The following is a 17,836-nucleotide window of genomic DNA, read 5'->3' on the forward strand; positions in this document are numbered from 1 at the left end:
GTATGAGAAAGGGCATCCCTATAAAAATCTTTGTCCAAATCTTTTTTAAAATGATTTCTTCAAAATATATTATCACATCAAAGGGTAGGAATAAGTTCATATGGCTCATTAAATATTGTCAAATTGTCCTCCTGAGGATTAAGTCAATTTATCATGCCATTACAGTATTAACATGCCTGATTTCTGTGGAGCTCTGCTTACTTTAGATCATTATCATTTTTATTTCTGCTCCCTTTACTAGTGTGTAATGGCAACTTAAAGTGATTTTAATTTGCATTTAATTTTTATGTAGGCTAAAGTTCCAGCCAACCTTTACACTGATGTTCAACTGCCAGTCAATGTGTCCAAACAGAATGTGTCATTCGTATCTCAACCTATTAAGTGCAACAGAACTCTTGGGCGTCACCAGTGATTCCCATCTCCCTAACAGAGCCACTCTCCACCCAGGTGCTCGAGCTCAAAGCCAGGAGTTATTCTTCCCTTCCCCTCAGATTCAATCCTTCAGCAAGTCATTTTGACTCTACCTTTACCACACATTCCAAATCCATCTCCTTCTTCACTGCTACTCCCCAGTTCCAAGCCACCATCATCTCTAACCTGGATTACTGCAACAGCCACTCAACTAGTCTTTCTTCTTCTATCCTTGCCCCCATAGAGTCTACACTACACAATAGTCAAAACGCTTTTTGAAAAGCCTTAAGTCAGATTCTGTCACTCTTTTGTTCAAAGCCCTCTGGTGGCTTCCTGCCATGCTTTGAACAAAATTCAAACTGCTTATCCCCAAAATATGGCCCTTACCCATCTCTTTCAACTCATTTTGTACCCTGTCCCCTACTGCCCTCGTTCTCTCCATCACAATCACATTGGCTTTTTATTGCTCCTTAAATACATCGAGTTCACTCCTCAGAGCCTTTAGCACTTGTGGTTCCCTCTGGCTGAAGTGCTCTCTTCCCCAAGATTTTCTCATGGCTGGCTCCTTCTCATTTTTCATGTGGCTCAGAGAAGCCTTCTCTGAACACTAAACAGCACTGCTCCCCACCCTGACTTGTTGTAGCATATCAACCCATTTTATTTTCACAGTAACACTAACATGATCAAATTATCACATGTATTTGTTAATGTGTTTTTTTTATCTGCACCCCCTTCACCCTCTAGTCTGCAAGTTCCATGAGGGCAAGGACTGCATGTGTCTGGTTCACCATTTTATTTTCAGAGCCTAGAAGGGACTTGATAATGCTAAATCTTATCCAAACCAGAGAATTTGCTTATCAAATACATTTAAAAGGCGTTGCTTCCATAGTGAAAATACTAATAATAGCACCTAAAGATGAGTCATGAAATGTTAGTGCAGACTTGCTTATTCTTTCAGGCTCCTAGAGCTATCAACATTAATCGGTGAATTTGGAGATCAATCAAATGTACTTACCAAGCATCTACTTGGTGTAAGACACTTTGGGGAATACAATGATGAGTCACTCTCAAAGAACTAAATCTAGAAAGAGAAATAAATTTATCTGAACTCTTTTCATCATTTTGATCCACACACTATACACAGCAACTTTTAAGCAGAAAGAAAACCTGGGTCCAAGGGAAGGATAAAGGAGATCAGCAAGGCCTGCCAGAATGTCTCTGTGGAGCCCTAGCACAGTGGACTTCGAAATCCCAGCCAAGCGGAAAGGTACCAGCTACGGATAATGCTCAGGCCCTGGCCATCAGCCCTTCCCCAATGATGCCCACTGCATCCCTGTGTGTTAAGATTATTCACACTTCACCGAGTTGATTCTACTGTATATCTGACAATTCTCTAATTACACAGTAAAACAAAGAGATAATCCTAAATTAGAATCTTTTTGAGTAGGGGCTTGTTTCCTTAGAGTAGGGCTGGGGCCTACAGGGTCAGGCAGGTTCCAGGACTTGGGGGGTTAGGTGGGCGTGGAGCACTCAGACCTCAGCTAAAGGAGTGAGCACTACAAAGCTCTGCTTCCCATAGGTAAAATACAGAACAGGCCTCTGGCAGTTCAGGAGAAGCTGGAAATCCTGATTTTTTTTTTTTAGATCTTTCAGATTTTCAATGTCAACCGCTAATTCAATGACTTTTTTTAAATTGTTTATTGGGGTAACATTGGTTAATAAAATTATATAATTTTCAAGTGTACATTATAATTTGACACCTTTATAGTATATTGTGTGTTTACCACCCAAAGTCCATTTTCCTTCAGCTCCCATATATTCGACCCCCTTTACCCATCTACCTCCTCCCTCCTCCCTCACCCCCTACCCTCTGGTAACCACTAGTCTATATAGTCCATGTCCATAAGTCTCTGTTTGTTTGTCCTGTTCATTTGTTGCTTTTAGGTTTATATCCCACATATAAGAGATATCATGTGATTTTCAACTTTTTCTGTCTGGGTTATTTAGCTAAGCATGATTATCTCGAGGTCCATCCATGTTGTCGCAAATAGCAGTATTTCATCTCTTCTTATGGCTGAATAATATTCCATTGTATATATGTACCACTGCTTCTTTAGCCAATCATCTATCATAGGACACTCCGATTGCATCCAATTCCTGGCCACTGTGAATAATGCTGCTATGAACATCAGTGTCAAATATTTTTTCGGATGCAATGGCTTTTTAAAACATTGTGCAGGCTGAAGCACACCTATCTAAGGCTAAACTTGACCCAGGGCCCCTCCCCTAGCTTGCTCCTTCTGCACACTGAACCCAAGAATCTGTTTGGTTGCATGTACCTGGTGCTCCCCCAGGGTTCAGGAAATTCAAACACAAGAGTTAAATATGCTGACACCTGGGCAAGGTTCTCAAGAAAGAGTGAGACAGAGCAAGGCTCAAGGACCCAGGTAGGGCACACCAAGTCATTGGTCCTGGTCTTGCCATGTTCTTCCTTGCCCCAAAATTCTCGACATCTCCCTATTTCTTATAGCATCAAATCACAAGTTCTTTTCAAGGCTCTCCAAAACATGACTCTACCCGACTTCACCAGCCTTAAATTTCATCATGACCTCATGTCTATCCAATCTAGCTGGGCCAGTCTTCCCTGAGTTCCTTTAAACATGTTGATCCCCTCCGCCAAATTTCCTCTCCCTACATTAAGTTCCACCCACCCTCAAAGCCTTGCTCACATCCCACCTCTTTTATGAAACCCTCTCTGTGACAGTACATAGTAAAATGCTTTTGAACTCAAGAGGTGGTGTCAAACAGACCTGGGTTCAAATCCCACCTCTGCCGCCAACCAGCTGGGTGATTCATCTAACCTCTTTGAGCTTCAGAAGATGTTAATAGGGCCTATTTTACAGAGTTTTTGAAGGATTAAGGGAAACGATACAAGTAAAATATTTAACCCCCAATAAGTACTCAATTAATGTGAGCTCATGTTATTACTATGGCTGGCCTTCCTCTATTCCTGTAAGTGGGCCAGCCTTTACATTGTCTCTTCTGAGTAAAAGACCACTAGAATCCATGCAGTCCACCTTTGCACAGACTGGGCCCTAGGCATTATTCTACATCAGCCCCCAGCTCGGCTTTAAAGCTTCTTATAGTTCCAGGAGCATGTTGGATATAACTTAGTACTCATATAGACCTAGTGGACCCTAAATCAGAAAGTTGCACATGTATCACCACCCTGGCTCTGAAACAACTCAGCAAAGTCCCTCTCCCTAGCAAAGGCAGGAATGCATGCTGGGAAGATAAACATGTAGCCGGTCTCCATGGCAGAGAGCTGCTTTAACATTTGAAGAAAATCGATCTCTATCTTTATCTCTTTCTTTTTCTCTTTCTTTCTCTTTCTCTTCTCTCTCTCTCTCTCTCTCTCCCCCCCCTATGCCCCCACGCCCCCGCTCAGACACACACACATACACACACCACCACCACTGCCACCACCATTACCTCCACATTCCCAAACCTCTGTGCCTCACCTTTCCTTCTGATGCTGGGGATGATACATGAAACCAGTCAAAGGCCACTTTCTTCACATGTGTATGATAGGGAACCCAAACAAATGGGCCACACTGCAGGTGTGATCTTTGACTGGGACTACATGGAAAGTGCATGACCCACCACAGGAGCTAAGATGGCCTCTGCTGGCCTTGTTCCTCCACAATGTTACTCCACCTCAGGTCAGCCCCACCCATCCTCTGATATGCTTAGCTGAGATCCCCCAGGCACCAGAGCCAGCAGGCCTATTCCCCTTATAACTTTTATCTGTGCTTAACAAGAGTTAGAGTGAAAATACCTTCATGCAAGTTACTCCATGCTTCAAGTTACTCCATGCTTTGAGTGACTCCCTCTCAAATAAATAAGTAAATAAAAAACAGGGCACAGAAAAAAAAATGACTACTGGAATACCACATTCTTTAAAAAGCAAACAAACAAACAAACAACAAAAAAAAAAACAGAACTTGAGAGGTCCCAACTATAATGGTTTTCTCAGCATGAAGACTGAACCCTACCAATTACGCTGCACAAGTTTACGCTTTCAACAGCATGAAGTTCCAAAGTTCGATTAGAGGCAGGCAAGAAAACAGTACAAAAATGGGCACGATATTTAAGACCTCATTCTCAATATAGAAAAGACAGAGAAAAAAGGCCCAAAGGGTAACCAGTCCTCATACTGGAACCCAGTTTTCCAATACAAGTCACTCCTCGGAGTTAGCGGCATTGCAAAGTTCTCCGGTACTGGTTGGCTTTAAATAAAATCATAAAAAGCAGGAGACCAGATGCAAAGACACGGGCCCCAAGGACTGAGACTCCACGATTCCTCCGCGTTCAAAGATGGCAGTTTCTCCTACAGCGTGGGCCTCTCCAACTTGCTTCTTCTCCTCCGCCCACTGCCCCCGAAACCAATTCAGGAACCCATACCCCGTGCCTTGTGGGAGAGCCCTGCTCTCCCAGTCAGATTGGAAACCGTCTTATAGGACCCGCGCCAGAAATCTCAAGTCAAGATTCTTGACACGTCCCTGAAGCTAAGGACCGGGTCATCAGAGGGGAGGGGCGGGGGACCCTGCTAATGATTAATCGGATGAGTGCTGCCAGAGCAGGGTGGGGGGCGGGGGGAGTCGAGCGCCTTGGTCCCCGGCGTGTGGATGGAACAGGAGAGTGCACCTTCAGTTACCCCTAGCATGATGCCAGTCAGCGTACCCCAGGGGAATGCCCCGAGTGACCTCAACAGGAGCAGCGGCTGGAGCGCCCCCTTGTGCGGCGCCAGGACCAGAGGAGGTAAAATGAGAGGACAAGGGGAAGAGCCTGGGCGATCTGTGGAAAATCTGACTCTGCAGGGGTAGGCGGGGCGACCAGGGTCTCCCGCTCATCCCCTCCCCAATCCCCACCGAGGGTCCAGGGTGGCCCTGTCTACGAGGCCCCACAGCTCCCGTAGGCCAGGGCAGCTGGCCCGCCGAGCCGCAGTGGGACGTGGCCTCGTTCTCTGCCAGCAGAGCTGGGGGCATTTACCGGGAACCTCAGGAGCCGCCGCGTCTCCGCTCGGGTCTCCGCTGAGGTAGTGGGTCTGCCGCTGCCGCTGCCGCTGCCGCTGCCGCTGCCGCTGCCGCCGCCGCTGCCGCTGCCGCCGCCGCTGCCGCTGCCGCTGCCGCCGCCGACGCCGACGCCGCCTCTTTCCAGCCGTCGCAGTTGCACCCGCAACGCTCCTCGTTGCTCCCTGCGACTGTCTGGCGAGGCCAGCTGTCGAAAGGCTCGCGTCTCGAGCGCACGGAGCACACGAGTATCCTCGTTGTATCCAAGTCAGCGACGCAAGGGTGCGCCCGGAGCCAAAACCCCGTGCGCCCTTAGCCGTTGCTGCTTCCTAGATCCCGGCTGCAGACTCGCGGGTCTGCTCCGCTAGGTGGGCTCTTGCCCAGCCAATTGGGCTCCGCCCCACGCTGCATCCCTCAACTTGCCTGCTGGACCAATGGCAACAAAGGACTAGTCCCGCCCCTTCTATTCTCCTGAGGCCAATCGCTTTCTACCCGGGAGCCATTCAAGTAGCCCCGCCCCTCTCGTGCGGCAAAGCTGGAGCCAAAGTTTATTCCACTGCTCGATTGCTCCTGGCGATGGCTAGGCTTTGACTGGGTTACCCCATCCCCAACCCCGACACGAAGTTACAATGACTTAGAAGCTACAACTTACCTGGTCTGCCGATCCCCGTGCGACCTATTTCCGTTGAGCAAAACGAGTATAAATAAGCTGACGAAGAGGTACTGCTGTCCACCCTTAGGCAGGACTGCTGAGAAATATATACTGTTTGGCCAGAATTTACACATCGCAGGTCCAGAAGAACCTCAAAGGTCATCCGCTGACTCTATCCCCGTACTGGTTTTTTTTGGGGGGGGGGATTTTAGGGGTGGGCGTGTGTGCGCGCGCGCGTGCGCGTGTCCCATGTACAGGGTCCCTGCCCTCTAAGCTGGACAACTTCAGTGACTCACAGGCTCTTTGGACCACGGCTTGGTTCTCTGCCTCATAATTTGAGGTTGAGTGAAACCGACCCCCTGGTAACTTCTGCCCTCTCGAGGCCAAGCAAAGCCAGCTTTGCTCCTCTTCCCATGGTGGTCCAACAATCTGAAGATAAATCTTCTGGCCCCATGGTTCTTCCAGGCTCTGTTATTCCAAAGACCTGGGTACAGGAATTTTCTTCCTTGCTGAGTGAAGGGAAGCAGAGTTTGCCACCTCAAGATATGCCAATTTTTGGCTATTGATTACTTTAAGCTGGTTATTTTTAAGAGATAAAAGACTCAAGAAGAGCCTTTTACCTGTGTGAAGGAATCCAGATAGAAAATTCTGCTTATAGGAATGGAGCTATCACCTTAGCATGATATAAACTAAGTGTGGCAGACACAGAGGAACCTAGCAAACTTTGTTTGTAGACTCTCCCTTGTGTCTCATTGTTTCTGGAGGGCCTGGCAAGAATGTTTACCAAATGTTTGCTCTTTCTCATCTACCTGTGAATTGCCCACTTTCCCTTTGAAGTCTCAGACCCCTGCCTCCCGCTCCTTAGTCCAGACTGGTATATCAACCTCAACTGCCCAGTTTGTTCTGAGATCCCATATTCTTAGGGAACTCATATATGTACATACATAATAAATTTGATTATTCTCTTCTGTTAATCTGCCACATGTTAATTTGATTATTAGACCAGCCAAACAAACTTAGAAAAGTAGAAGGAAAATTATTTTTCCTCCCCCACCTGAGCATCATTAAATAATATTCAAACACATTCCATTAAGTTTGGTAATTGAAACGACTGGTTTGAATGCCAGAGGTTATGGCCCTTTTCCTTTATGTTTAGTTTAACTTACAAAAATCCAACTTGTCAAAGTGTTCTGTATGTGTGTGAGTATGTGTTTATTGTGTGCGTGTGTGCTGGGTTCTTTTTTCTTTTTATTTTTTCTTTTTAAGATTAGGATAAACCAAACCAACACATTATACACCTCAAATTTACACAATGTTATTTGTTAATTATATCTTAAGGAAAAATATATAAGCAATAAGATCAGGATAGCAATTTGTACCATACCTTAGGCATTAAAGTTTCTGGATCTAGAGAGAGAACACACGAACAGAACTGTATGTTGTAAAAATGAATCAATTGGAATCGCACAATGACAGAACTTCAGTGTTAGAAGGGATTTTAAAGTTAATTTAATCAAAACCCACCCTAGATGCTTATAACTACTGCATGGGCAGTTTTTCAGGTTCTATACAAAGTTCTTAGCTCCCTGGCCTCTGAAAGAAGGCTTTGTTCTTCCTGTTAAGATACATGGCTCTATATGGCTAAGTGATTTGAGGGGCATCAAGAATGAGTCTTTGTCCAATTTTTTTCCTATCGGGTTAAATGTGTCTTCAGGACCTCTTCTTTCAAAATGAAAATCCCAAAAACAGAGGGAGGAAACCCTTTGACATCTCTCTTAGCAATATTTTTTTTGACATGTCTCCTTGGGCAAGGGAAACAAAAGAAAAAATAAATGGGACTACGTCAAACTAAAAAGTTTTTGCACAATGAAGAAAATCATCAACAAAATGAAAAGACAATCTACTAAATAGGAGGAGATATTCACCAGTGTTACATCTGATAAGGGATTAATATCCAAACTCTATAAAGAATTCATACAACTTAACACCGAAAAAAAAAACCAAACAAACCTACAAACAATCCAATTAAAAAATGGGCAGAGAATCTAAAGAGACATTTCTCCAAAGAGGGCATGCAGATGGCCAATAGACATATGAACAGATGCTCAACATCACTAATCATCAGGAAAATGCAAATTAAAACCACAATGAGATATTACCTCACACCTGTCAAAATGGCTATCATCAATAAATCAACAAACAAGTGTTGGTGAGGATATGGAGAAAAGGAAACCCTCATGCACTGTTGGTGGGATTGTAAATTGGTGCAGCAACTATAGACAACAGTATGGAGGTTCTTCAAAAAACTAAAGAGAACTACCATATTACCCAGCAATTCACTTCTAGGTATTTATCCAAAGACATCCAAAACACTAATTAAAAAAGATATACATAGCCGTATGTTCATTGCAGCATTATTTACAATAGCCAAGGTATAAAAGTAACATAAGCATCTGTCGATAGACAAATGGATAAAGAAGAACTGGTACATATGCACAGTGGAATATTACTCAGCCATAAAAAAAATAAAATCTTGCCATTTGCGACAACATGAATAAACCTAAAGGCTATTATGCCTAATGAAATCAGTCAGACAGCAAAAGACAACTACCATATAATTTCACTTACATGTGAGATCTAAAAAATAAATAAATAAATAAATAAATAAATAAATAAATAAATAAGCAGCCAAAACAGAAATAAACTCATAGATACAGAGAATAAATTAATGGTTGCCAGATGGGAGGGGGCTGGGGGATGGATGAAAAGGGCTAAAGGAATTAAGAAGTACGAAGTTGTACTTATAAAAATGGTCAAGGGGGTGTAAAGTATAGCACAGGGAATATAGTCAATAATATTATAATAACTATGTACAGTGCTAGAAAGGTACTAGACTTATCAGGGTGATCACTTTGTGAGTTATATAGATGTCCAATCACTATGCTGTACGCTTGAAGCTAATAAAATAGTGTATGCAAACTATAATTGAAAAAATTTAAAATATTATTAAATAACGTTACTTTTCAATTACAGTTGACATACAATATTATATTAGTTTCAGGTGTACAACACAGTGATTAGACATCCATATAACTCACTAAGCGATCACCCCAATAAATCTAGTATCCCTCTGACACCATAGTTGTTACAATATTATTTACTATATTCCTTATTCTGTACTTTCTATCTCCATGACTATTTTGTAATTATCAATTTGTACCTCTTATTCCCTTCCCCCTTTTTCACTGACCCCCCCAACACCCCTCCCATCTGGCAACCCTCAAAATGTTCCCTGTATCTATGAGTTTGTTCCATTTTTTGTTGTTGTTGTTAATTTTGTTCTTTATATTCCACATGTACATGAAATCATATGGCATTTGTCTTTATCTGATTTATTCCCCTCTGCACAATACTCTCTAGGTCCATCATGAAATATCTTTTTCCATCCCTTTACTTTTAGTCTGTATGTGTCTTTTAATCTGAAGTAAGTCTCTTATAGGCAGCATATGTAGGAGTCTTGCTTTCTTATTCACTCAGCCACCCTATCTTTTTGATTGGAGCACTTAATTCTTTTTCATTTGAACTACTTGTTGATAGATATGTCATTATTGCCATTTTTTATTCACATTTTTGATATGTATTTTTTTCTTCTTCTTTAATAAGTCCCTCCAACATTTCCTGTAATACTGGCTTGGTGGTGATGAACTCCTTTAGCTTTTTCTGGGAAACTCTTTATCTGTCCTTCTATTCTAAATGATAGCTTTGCTGGGTGGAATAATCTTGGTTATAGTTCCCTGCTTTTCATCACCTTGACTATTTTGTGCCAAGCCCTTCTGGCTTGCAAAGTTTCTGTTGAGAAATCAGTTGACAGTCTTATGGAGCTCCCTTATAGGTAATTAATTGTTTTTCTCTTGCTGCTTTTAAAATTCTCTCTTTGTCTTTAATTTTTGGCATTTCAATGATGATGTGTCTTGGTGTGAGCCTTTTTGGGTTCATCTTGTTTGGGACTCTCTGAACTTCCAGGATTGTATGTCTATTTCCTTCACAAGTTTAGGGAAGTTTTCTGTCATTATTTCTTCAAATAGGTTTTCAATTTCTGCTCTGTCTCTTCTCCTTCTGGTATCCCGGTGATACAAATGTTGTTAAGCTTGATGTTGTCCCAGAGGCTCCTCAGACTATCTTCATTCATTTTGGGGGGGCGGGGAATTCTTTTTTCTTGTTGCTATTCTGATTGGGTGTCCTCGGCTACCCCATCCTCTATGTCACTGATTCAATCCTCCATTTCATCTACTCTGTTGATTCCCTCTAATGTACTCTTCATCTCAGATATTCATCTTCATTTCTGACTGGCTCCCTTTTATATTTTTCATCTCCATTTTTATGTTTTCTATCTCTTTTTAAAAGTCTTCGCTGACTTCTACTTTTCCCCTAAGTTCATTGAGCATCCTTGCAGTGTTTTGAACTCTGCATCTGATATATTGCTTGTCTCCATTTTGTTTAGCTCTTTTTCTAGAGCTTTGTTTTTTTTCTTGCACATGGGATATGCTTCTTTGTTTCCCCATTTTGTCTGCTTCTTGCACATGGGATATGCTTCTTTGTTTCCCCATTTTGTCTGCTTCCCTGTGTCTGTTTCTATGTATTAGGTATGGCTCCTAAGTCTCCTGGTTTTAGTAGAGTGAACTTACATATTAAGTGTCCTGTGGGTCCCAGTGGCACAGTCTTCCCTGGTCACCTGAGTGAGGTACTCAAGGTGTGTCCTTTGTGTGGGTTGTGTGTGCTCTCCTGTTGTAACTGAGCCTTGGTTGTTGTTTGCCTGTCAAGAGGAGGGATTGACTCTCAGGCCGATTGGTTGTGAGGATTGACCAATGAGGAGCAGATCCGACACAGCAGGATTGATTCGCTTTGACAGGGCTCTGATGCCTTCCCGCTCTGCCCTTCGGGTGTGTCCTCCTCAGATGCAGCCCTGGGTGGTGCTCTGGCTCCAGTCAAAGCTGGCTGCTGGGTGTGCTGGACCAAGGGCCTCCTGGGAAGGTTCCAGCTACAGACCAAGTCTAGCCACAGCCTGTGCACTTTCTGGGGCCACCTGGTAAGAGTCACCAAACAATCCACATATTGCTGCCACCTGTGCTGGGGTTATAGTCTCCTTGAGAAGCCACGCCAGGAAACAACACCGGCTGCTGTTAGTGCCGGGCTTGGGGCTGCTGAGCACACCAAGGCCAGACTTTGCTTTTTTGGGTTTTGTGAGCCTTTGAAAGATTTTAGGAAAGTCTGTAGCAAGAGCCAAGGTAGGACATTGGTATGGAATAAACCACTGGAGGCAGCTTGTGTGGGCCCACCACATGGGAAAAGCAGAGTCTCAAAGAATCACCTGGGTGGAGCTACTTGTGTTATCCAGGTTGATGGTGACCTTCAGCAAGTAAGGCTGGCCATGGGCCCTTTAGGAGGACCTTTAGAGGCAAGTCTTCAACTTGCCACAGCCCTCCATCTCACTCAGCCACAAATCTACTGGTTTTCACAGCCAGAGACTATGTGGACTTCTCTTCCCAGCACTGGAACCCTGGGCTGGGGAGCCCAGTGTGCAGCCAGGACCCCTTGCTCCTTGGGTGGGGGAGGGAGCTCTGTAGCCAAGATAATCCTCCCGATTCTCGATCGATTCTTGATCGCCCCACACAGTTGTTTTAGGACCGGGCCATTTTGTGTCTCTGACCCTCCTTCCAGTTTGAAATGACCTCTTTTGTTTGTCCCTAGTTGTAGGGCTTTTGTTCAGCCAGCCCTCAGACAATTCCCAGTGATGGTTGCTCAGTAGCTTCATTATAATCTTGGCATGGTTGCAAGCGGAGGTGTGCGCAGCCTCTACCTTCTACACCATCTTGACCAGTCCCCTCAGAATTAACTTTTTAAAAAATGCAAATCTCACTGGGAAGAGCCACATGCTAACATTTACTAGCTATTAACACTTCGATAAGGAAAACAGTATAGATAATTTTTTTTTAATTTAAGGTACGTGTATCAAATTGCAGTTTTTAAAGTGTTTTCACTTATTTAGTCGTTTTCGATCCTCATAGTAACCTGAGTATATATCTTGATTTCCATTTTCCAGGGGAGGAAGCTAAGACTCATCTAGGTTAAATCATTCCTCAGGGTATTTGAATTCCAGTTCTGTCATTAACCTTGGGCAAGTGACCATGATACCGTAGGCCTCAGTTTCCCCATCAATAAAATCAAATCAGATGCTTCCAAAGATTCCTTTCAGCTCTGTCTATAATCCCTCTACTCTTTTTGGCTGAGATCAGGGCGCTGGGGGCTAGAGTATTTTCATGGTAGCTGGAAATAATTTGGGCACTAAGGTACTTTTTTGAAAGGACAAGCTCTGGTAGAAAGCCCAAGGAGACAACAGGAGAGCAGTGAATATTACAAGGAAGAAAATCTAAGAAAGGAAAGACAAGAAGCCCTGAACTCCAAACTTACCAATTCCCTAGGTCTATAATATAACCACTTCAATTCAAATTTTGAACTAAAAATTCCAATTCACTTTCTTTAATGATTAAAGAATCTTCCATGTAAACCTTAATTAAAGTCTGTTTGGCAAAGTATTTTATCATATTCAGACAATAAATACCACAATTAATTACATAAGGAAATTTTTTGCACATCCCCACTTATTCCATATAGCAAAAGGGAAGATAAGAAATTGCAGCCTGAGGAAGTCATTTGGAGGGAAAAACCAACAGGCAAATGGATATATTCTAATACATTATGCAAATCCTGTGGTGACACACTCCCTGCTCTAACTCATTCATTTGCTGGAGGAGCACTGAGAGACAACTAATTTAATGACTCCATACTTTTTTAATTTTACTAAGCAAATACAAGTTTTATGCCTAATGTAAAAGGAATTTAAGATGCCAAGTGAAAAGTGGTGATCTTTAAACTGGTTGCCAAGAACCTGAAAGCTAATTCCTAAGGTGATAAGCCCACTTAATAGTCTGTTTTTTTTTGGAGTGATTAAAAACATGTTTAATTGCAATAGAATCATTTTGGCTTACAGACATCTAATAGTTTTTTTCAGTAAATGGCTCTAAAGTCAGAAGAAATAACACAATCTACTTAACTGAGTTATTATAAGGGTTAATTAATTGATTTTAAAGGGTTTCAGAAGTTTTATAAAATAGCGACCTGGCAATCAGGAAACAACTTATATTTAGCTTAGGCTCTGTCTTCAGAAACTATGTGGCTTATAGTGATTTATTTCACTTCTCAAGGGCTCAGTTTCTCCATCTGTAACATTAAGGGGAATTGGACTAGAGAATCTCTATTCTTTGCATCTAACATTCTAATGCTCTACTCACCATTATTATATCCTTTTTTAGTAACTTAAAACAGCAACAATTTACTTTTGGCTTTCCTAAAATTGGGTTCCTGGAAAATTTTCCAAAATGTTCTGCTGTTTTCCAGACACAGTCACTTAAGCATACTGACCCCAACAAAACCATCTAAATATTAATATGTAAAATATAAAACACATATAGAAAGAAGGAAAAAATAGAATCTAGATTTTCACAGTCATGAACAAGTAAACGAAAGCCATTTCTTAGTAATTTCAGACCCATACTTTCCTCTTCCCGTTTTTTCCATGCTTTTCTTTTCCAAGGATTTTTATCACTCTGCCTCCTCCCTAAAATGAATCTGGGGCTATTTCTAAAAGGAATTAAGACGAGATGCTTTAAAAGAAAAATGACATTATATGGAGAGGAGTACAAAATAGTATGTACAATATAATTTCAACTGGGCTAGAAAACAGTGCATATACTAAAGATTAGATTGCCTACCAAAAGGTTAACAGGCTATATTTTAGCTGCAGGATTGAGGGTTAGATTTTCTCCTGCACTCTAGTTTTTTTATTTACATTTTATTTACATTTTTTATTTACATAGGACATTTTTATTTACAATGCCTGAGCATGTATTATGTTTAGAATATGAATATATATATCTTTAGCAAAAGGAACAGGGGTGACTTGTTATTACAGACAGCATAGAGTAGTGGTTCAAATAGTACAGTCGCATTGCCTGAGTTTGACTCAAGGAGGACTTACCAAGTGTGAACTTGGCCAAGTTATTTAACCCCTCTGAGACTTAGTTTCCCACCTATAAGATGGCCATAATACTAATAAAGGACCTATCTCATAGAGTTATTTTCAAGATTAAATGAACTACTCCATTTAAGTGCTTAGAACATTTTAAGCACTCAATATTAGCCACTATTTACAATATTGAACATTTATTGTAAATATAATATATGCATGTTATTAAAAAAAACAGTACAGAGGATTTTAAAATAAAAAGTAAAATGAAGAAGTATGACTAGTTTTTCCCCTCTTTAACCCCAGCCTTATTCCTAGAATTAACCACGTTAACAGCTTCTTATGCTTCCTTCCAGAAATTTAAAGGCAAATGCAAACATGTATCTTTTAAACATACAAAATGCACCCACACAGAATCATAATATACATATACCTTTTCACCTTGTTTTTTCACTTAATGATCCCTCTTGAAGATCTTTCCCTAGCAGAACATCCAGATTTATTCATTTTTTTTTATTGTGGTAAAAAACACAGAACATAAAATTGATCATTTTAGCCATTTTTAAGTGTACAGTTCAAAAATGCTAAGTATATTCACATTGGTGTGAAATAGATCTCCAGAACTTTTTTGTCTGGCAACTCTGAAACTCCATAGTTTCCCTTTAACAACTTCCTTTTTTCCTCCACCCTATCCTCTGGTGCCAGCATTCTGCTTTCTTTCTCTATGAATTTAACTAATTTAGATATCTCATATGTAAATGGAATCATACAGTATTTGTCTTTCGACTGGTTTATTTTACATAGCATAATGTCCTCGTGTTTCATCCACATTGTAGTATGTGACAGAATTTCTTTCTTTTTTAAAGCTAAATAATATTTCATCATATTTATTTATCCATTTTTTATCCATTATCATATTGTATTTATCCATTCATCCATCGGTGGACATTTAGGTTGCTTCCACCTCCCAGCTATTGTGAATACTGCTGCTATGAACATGGGTGTACACATCTCTTTGAGAGCCTTCTTTCAGTTCTTTTGGATATAGGCCCAGAAGTGGTACTGCTAGATCATATAGTAGCTCTTTTATTTTTTTAAAGGAACTGCTATACTGTTTTCCACAGCAGCTGCACGATTTTACATTTTCACGAAATGTGTACAAGTGTTACAATTTCTCCACATCCTGGCCAACACTTGTTTGTTGCTTTATAGTTCCCACCCTAATGGGTGTGAGCGATTTACTCCTCATTTTTAGCAGCTACGCAGGGTTTCATGTTATGGAGTTTGGTCTTCAGGTATTTCAAATAATGCTGTAATGAACATTCATGTATAAATATATGTATATAAATGTTGAGTACATTTCAGTAGAAGGATTGCCAAGAAAAAGAGTATATGCATTTTTGGTAACTTGTAAAATAATTTCATGCTTACACAAAAGTTGTAAGAACATTCATATTTCTTTCACCCAGTAAGCACGAATGTAATTTGATTGATCATTTCCTTTCAATATATATGCATATTCCTTTTTCCTGAATTATTTGAAAGTAAATTTATATATTATATTTATTTGTTTGTTTGTTTGTTTGTTTGTTTTTATGGTGACATTGGTTAATGAAATCGAATAAGTTTCACCTGTAGTAAAACATATATATATATATGTTTATATATATACATATATACATATATATGTATATACATAAACACACACAGACACACACACTGTGAATTCACCTCCAATGGTTAGATTTCTTTCTGTCACCACATATTTGATCCCACTTACTCCATCTACCTCCGCCTCCCCCCGATCCCCGACCCCCTCCCCTCTGGTAACCACTAGTCTATTCTCCAGTCAATGAGTCTCTGTTTGCCCTGTTCATTTGTTGTTTTTAGGTTTATATCCCACATATAAGTGATATCATGTGATTTTCAACTTTTTCTATCTGGCTCATTTCGCTTAGCATGATTTTCTCGAGGTCCATCCATGTTGCAAATGGCAGTATTTCATCTCTTCTTACGGCTGAGTACGATTCCGTTGTATATGTACCACTGCTTCTTTAGCCAAAACTCTATCGTAGGACATTTTGGTTGCTTCCATGTCCTGGCCACCAATGAATAATGCTACTATTAACATCAGTGTGCAAATATCTTTTCGGATATGAGTTTCAAGTCGCTGGGGTAAATACCCAGTAGACGGATTGCTGGATCATATGGTAAATCAATCCGTACTTTTTTGAGGAACCTCCATACTGTTTTCCACAGTGGTTTTAACAATTTGCAGATCCACCAGCAGTGCATGAGGGCTCCCTTTTCTTCGCATCCTATCCAGCATTTGTTATTAATTGTCCAGTTGATTATAGCTATTCTAACAGGTGTGAGGTGGTATCTCACTGTGGTTTTGATTTCCATTTCCCTAATAGCTAGTGATGTTGAGCATCTGTCAATATATGTTGGCCATTTGTATGTCCTCTAGGGAGAAGTGTCTGCTCAGGTCACTGCCCATTTTTTGATTGGATCATTTGTATTTTTGTTGTTATTGAGTCATATGAGTTCTTCGTATATTTTGTATATTAGGCCCTTATCAGAGGCATTGCTTGCAAATATATTTTGCAATTCACATGGTTATCTCTAACTTATTGACAGTTTCTTTTGCTGAGCAGAAGCTTTTTAGTTTGATGTAGTCCCATTCATTTATTTTTGCTTTTACTTCCCTTGCCTTTGAAGTCAAATTCATATAATCCTCTTTAAGTCCAAGGACCTTGAGTTTAGTTCCTATGTATTCTTCTATGCATTTTATTGTTTCAGGTCTTATATTTAGGTCCTTAATCTATTTTGAGTTAATTTTGGTGTGTGCTGATAGACAACAGTCTAGTTTCATTCTTTTGCAGAAGGCTTTCCAGTTTTCCCAGCACCATTTATTGAAGAGGCATTCCTTTCTCTACTGTATGTTTTTCGCTTTTTTCATGAAAATTATTTACCCATATAAATATGAGTTTACTTCTGGTCTCTTGATTCTGTTCCACTGGTCCGTGTGTCTGTTTGGCTGCCAATACCATGCCGTTTTGATTACTGTATTTTGTAGTATAATTTGAAGTTGGGCAGAAAGATGCCTCCAGCCTCATTCTTTTTCCTCAGGATGGATTTGGCAATTCAGAGTTTTTTGTGCTTCCATACAAATCTGGTGATTTTTCGTTCTATTTCTTTAAAAAATGCCGATGAGATTTGATGACAATTGCATTAAATCTGTATACTGCTTTAAGTAATATGGTCATTTTAACTATGTTGATTCTTCCAATCCAAGAACATGGAATATCATATCTTTCTATTTCTTTGTATCTTCTTCGATTTCTTTTAACAACATCTTATACTTTTCATTATATAGGTCCTTCACATGTTTTGTTAGAATTATATCTAGGTATTTTGCTCTTTTTGTTGCAATTGAAAAAGGAATTATTTTTTCCACTTCTTTTTCTGCACTTTGTTATTAGAGTATAGGAACGCTATGGATTTTTGAATGTTGCTTTTGTATCCAGAGACTTTACTGTATTTGCTTATTATTTCTAGTAGTGTTCTTATGGAGTCTTTAGGGTTTTCTATATAGAGAATCATGTCATCTGCAAA

At 40.6% G+C, this 17,836-nt stretch overlaps 1 protein-coding gene across 7 annotated transcripts in view; it reads right to left on the bottom strand.

The window, feature by feature from the left end:
- Positions 1–17,836, bottom strand: part of LOC105305567 (A-kinase anchor protein 17B) — a 147,346-nt gene that overhangs the window by 16,756 nt on the left and 112,754 nt on the right. Inside the window, exons 1-2 of one of the 7 annotated variants that reach the window (XM_023523295.1) lie at positions 5,616–6,338; positions 5,464–5,537 (exon numbers count right to left, since the gene is read on the bottom strand). The exons of 3 other annotated variants lie outside the window; for them this stretch is intronic. The gene's annotated coding sequence lies outside the window, so the exon portion shown is untranslated. Of the gene's footprint in view, positions 1–1,426; positions 1,493–5,463; positions 5,538–5,615; positions 6,339–17,836 lie in introns of those variants that run through there. 3 more of the 7 variants (XM_023523296.1, XM_023523293.1, XM_023523297.1) reach the window with 3 other exon arrangements.

Source organism: Pteropus vampyrus, unplaced genomic scaffold (genome assembly GCF_000151845.1).
Source record: "Pteropus vampyrus isolate Shadow unplaced genomic scaffold, Pvam_2.0 Scaffold390, whole genome shotgun sequence".
In the NCBI taxonomy this organism is placed as follows: domain Eukaryota; kingdom Metazoa; phylum Chordata; class Mammalia; order Chiroptera; family Pteropodidae; genus Pteropus; species Pteropus vampyrus.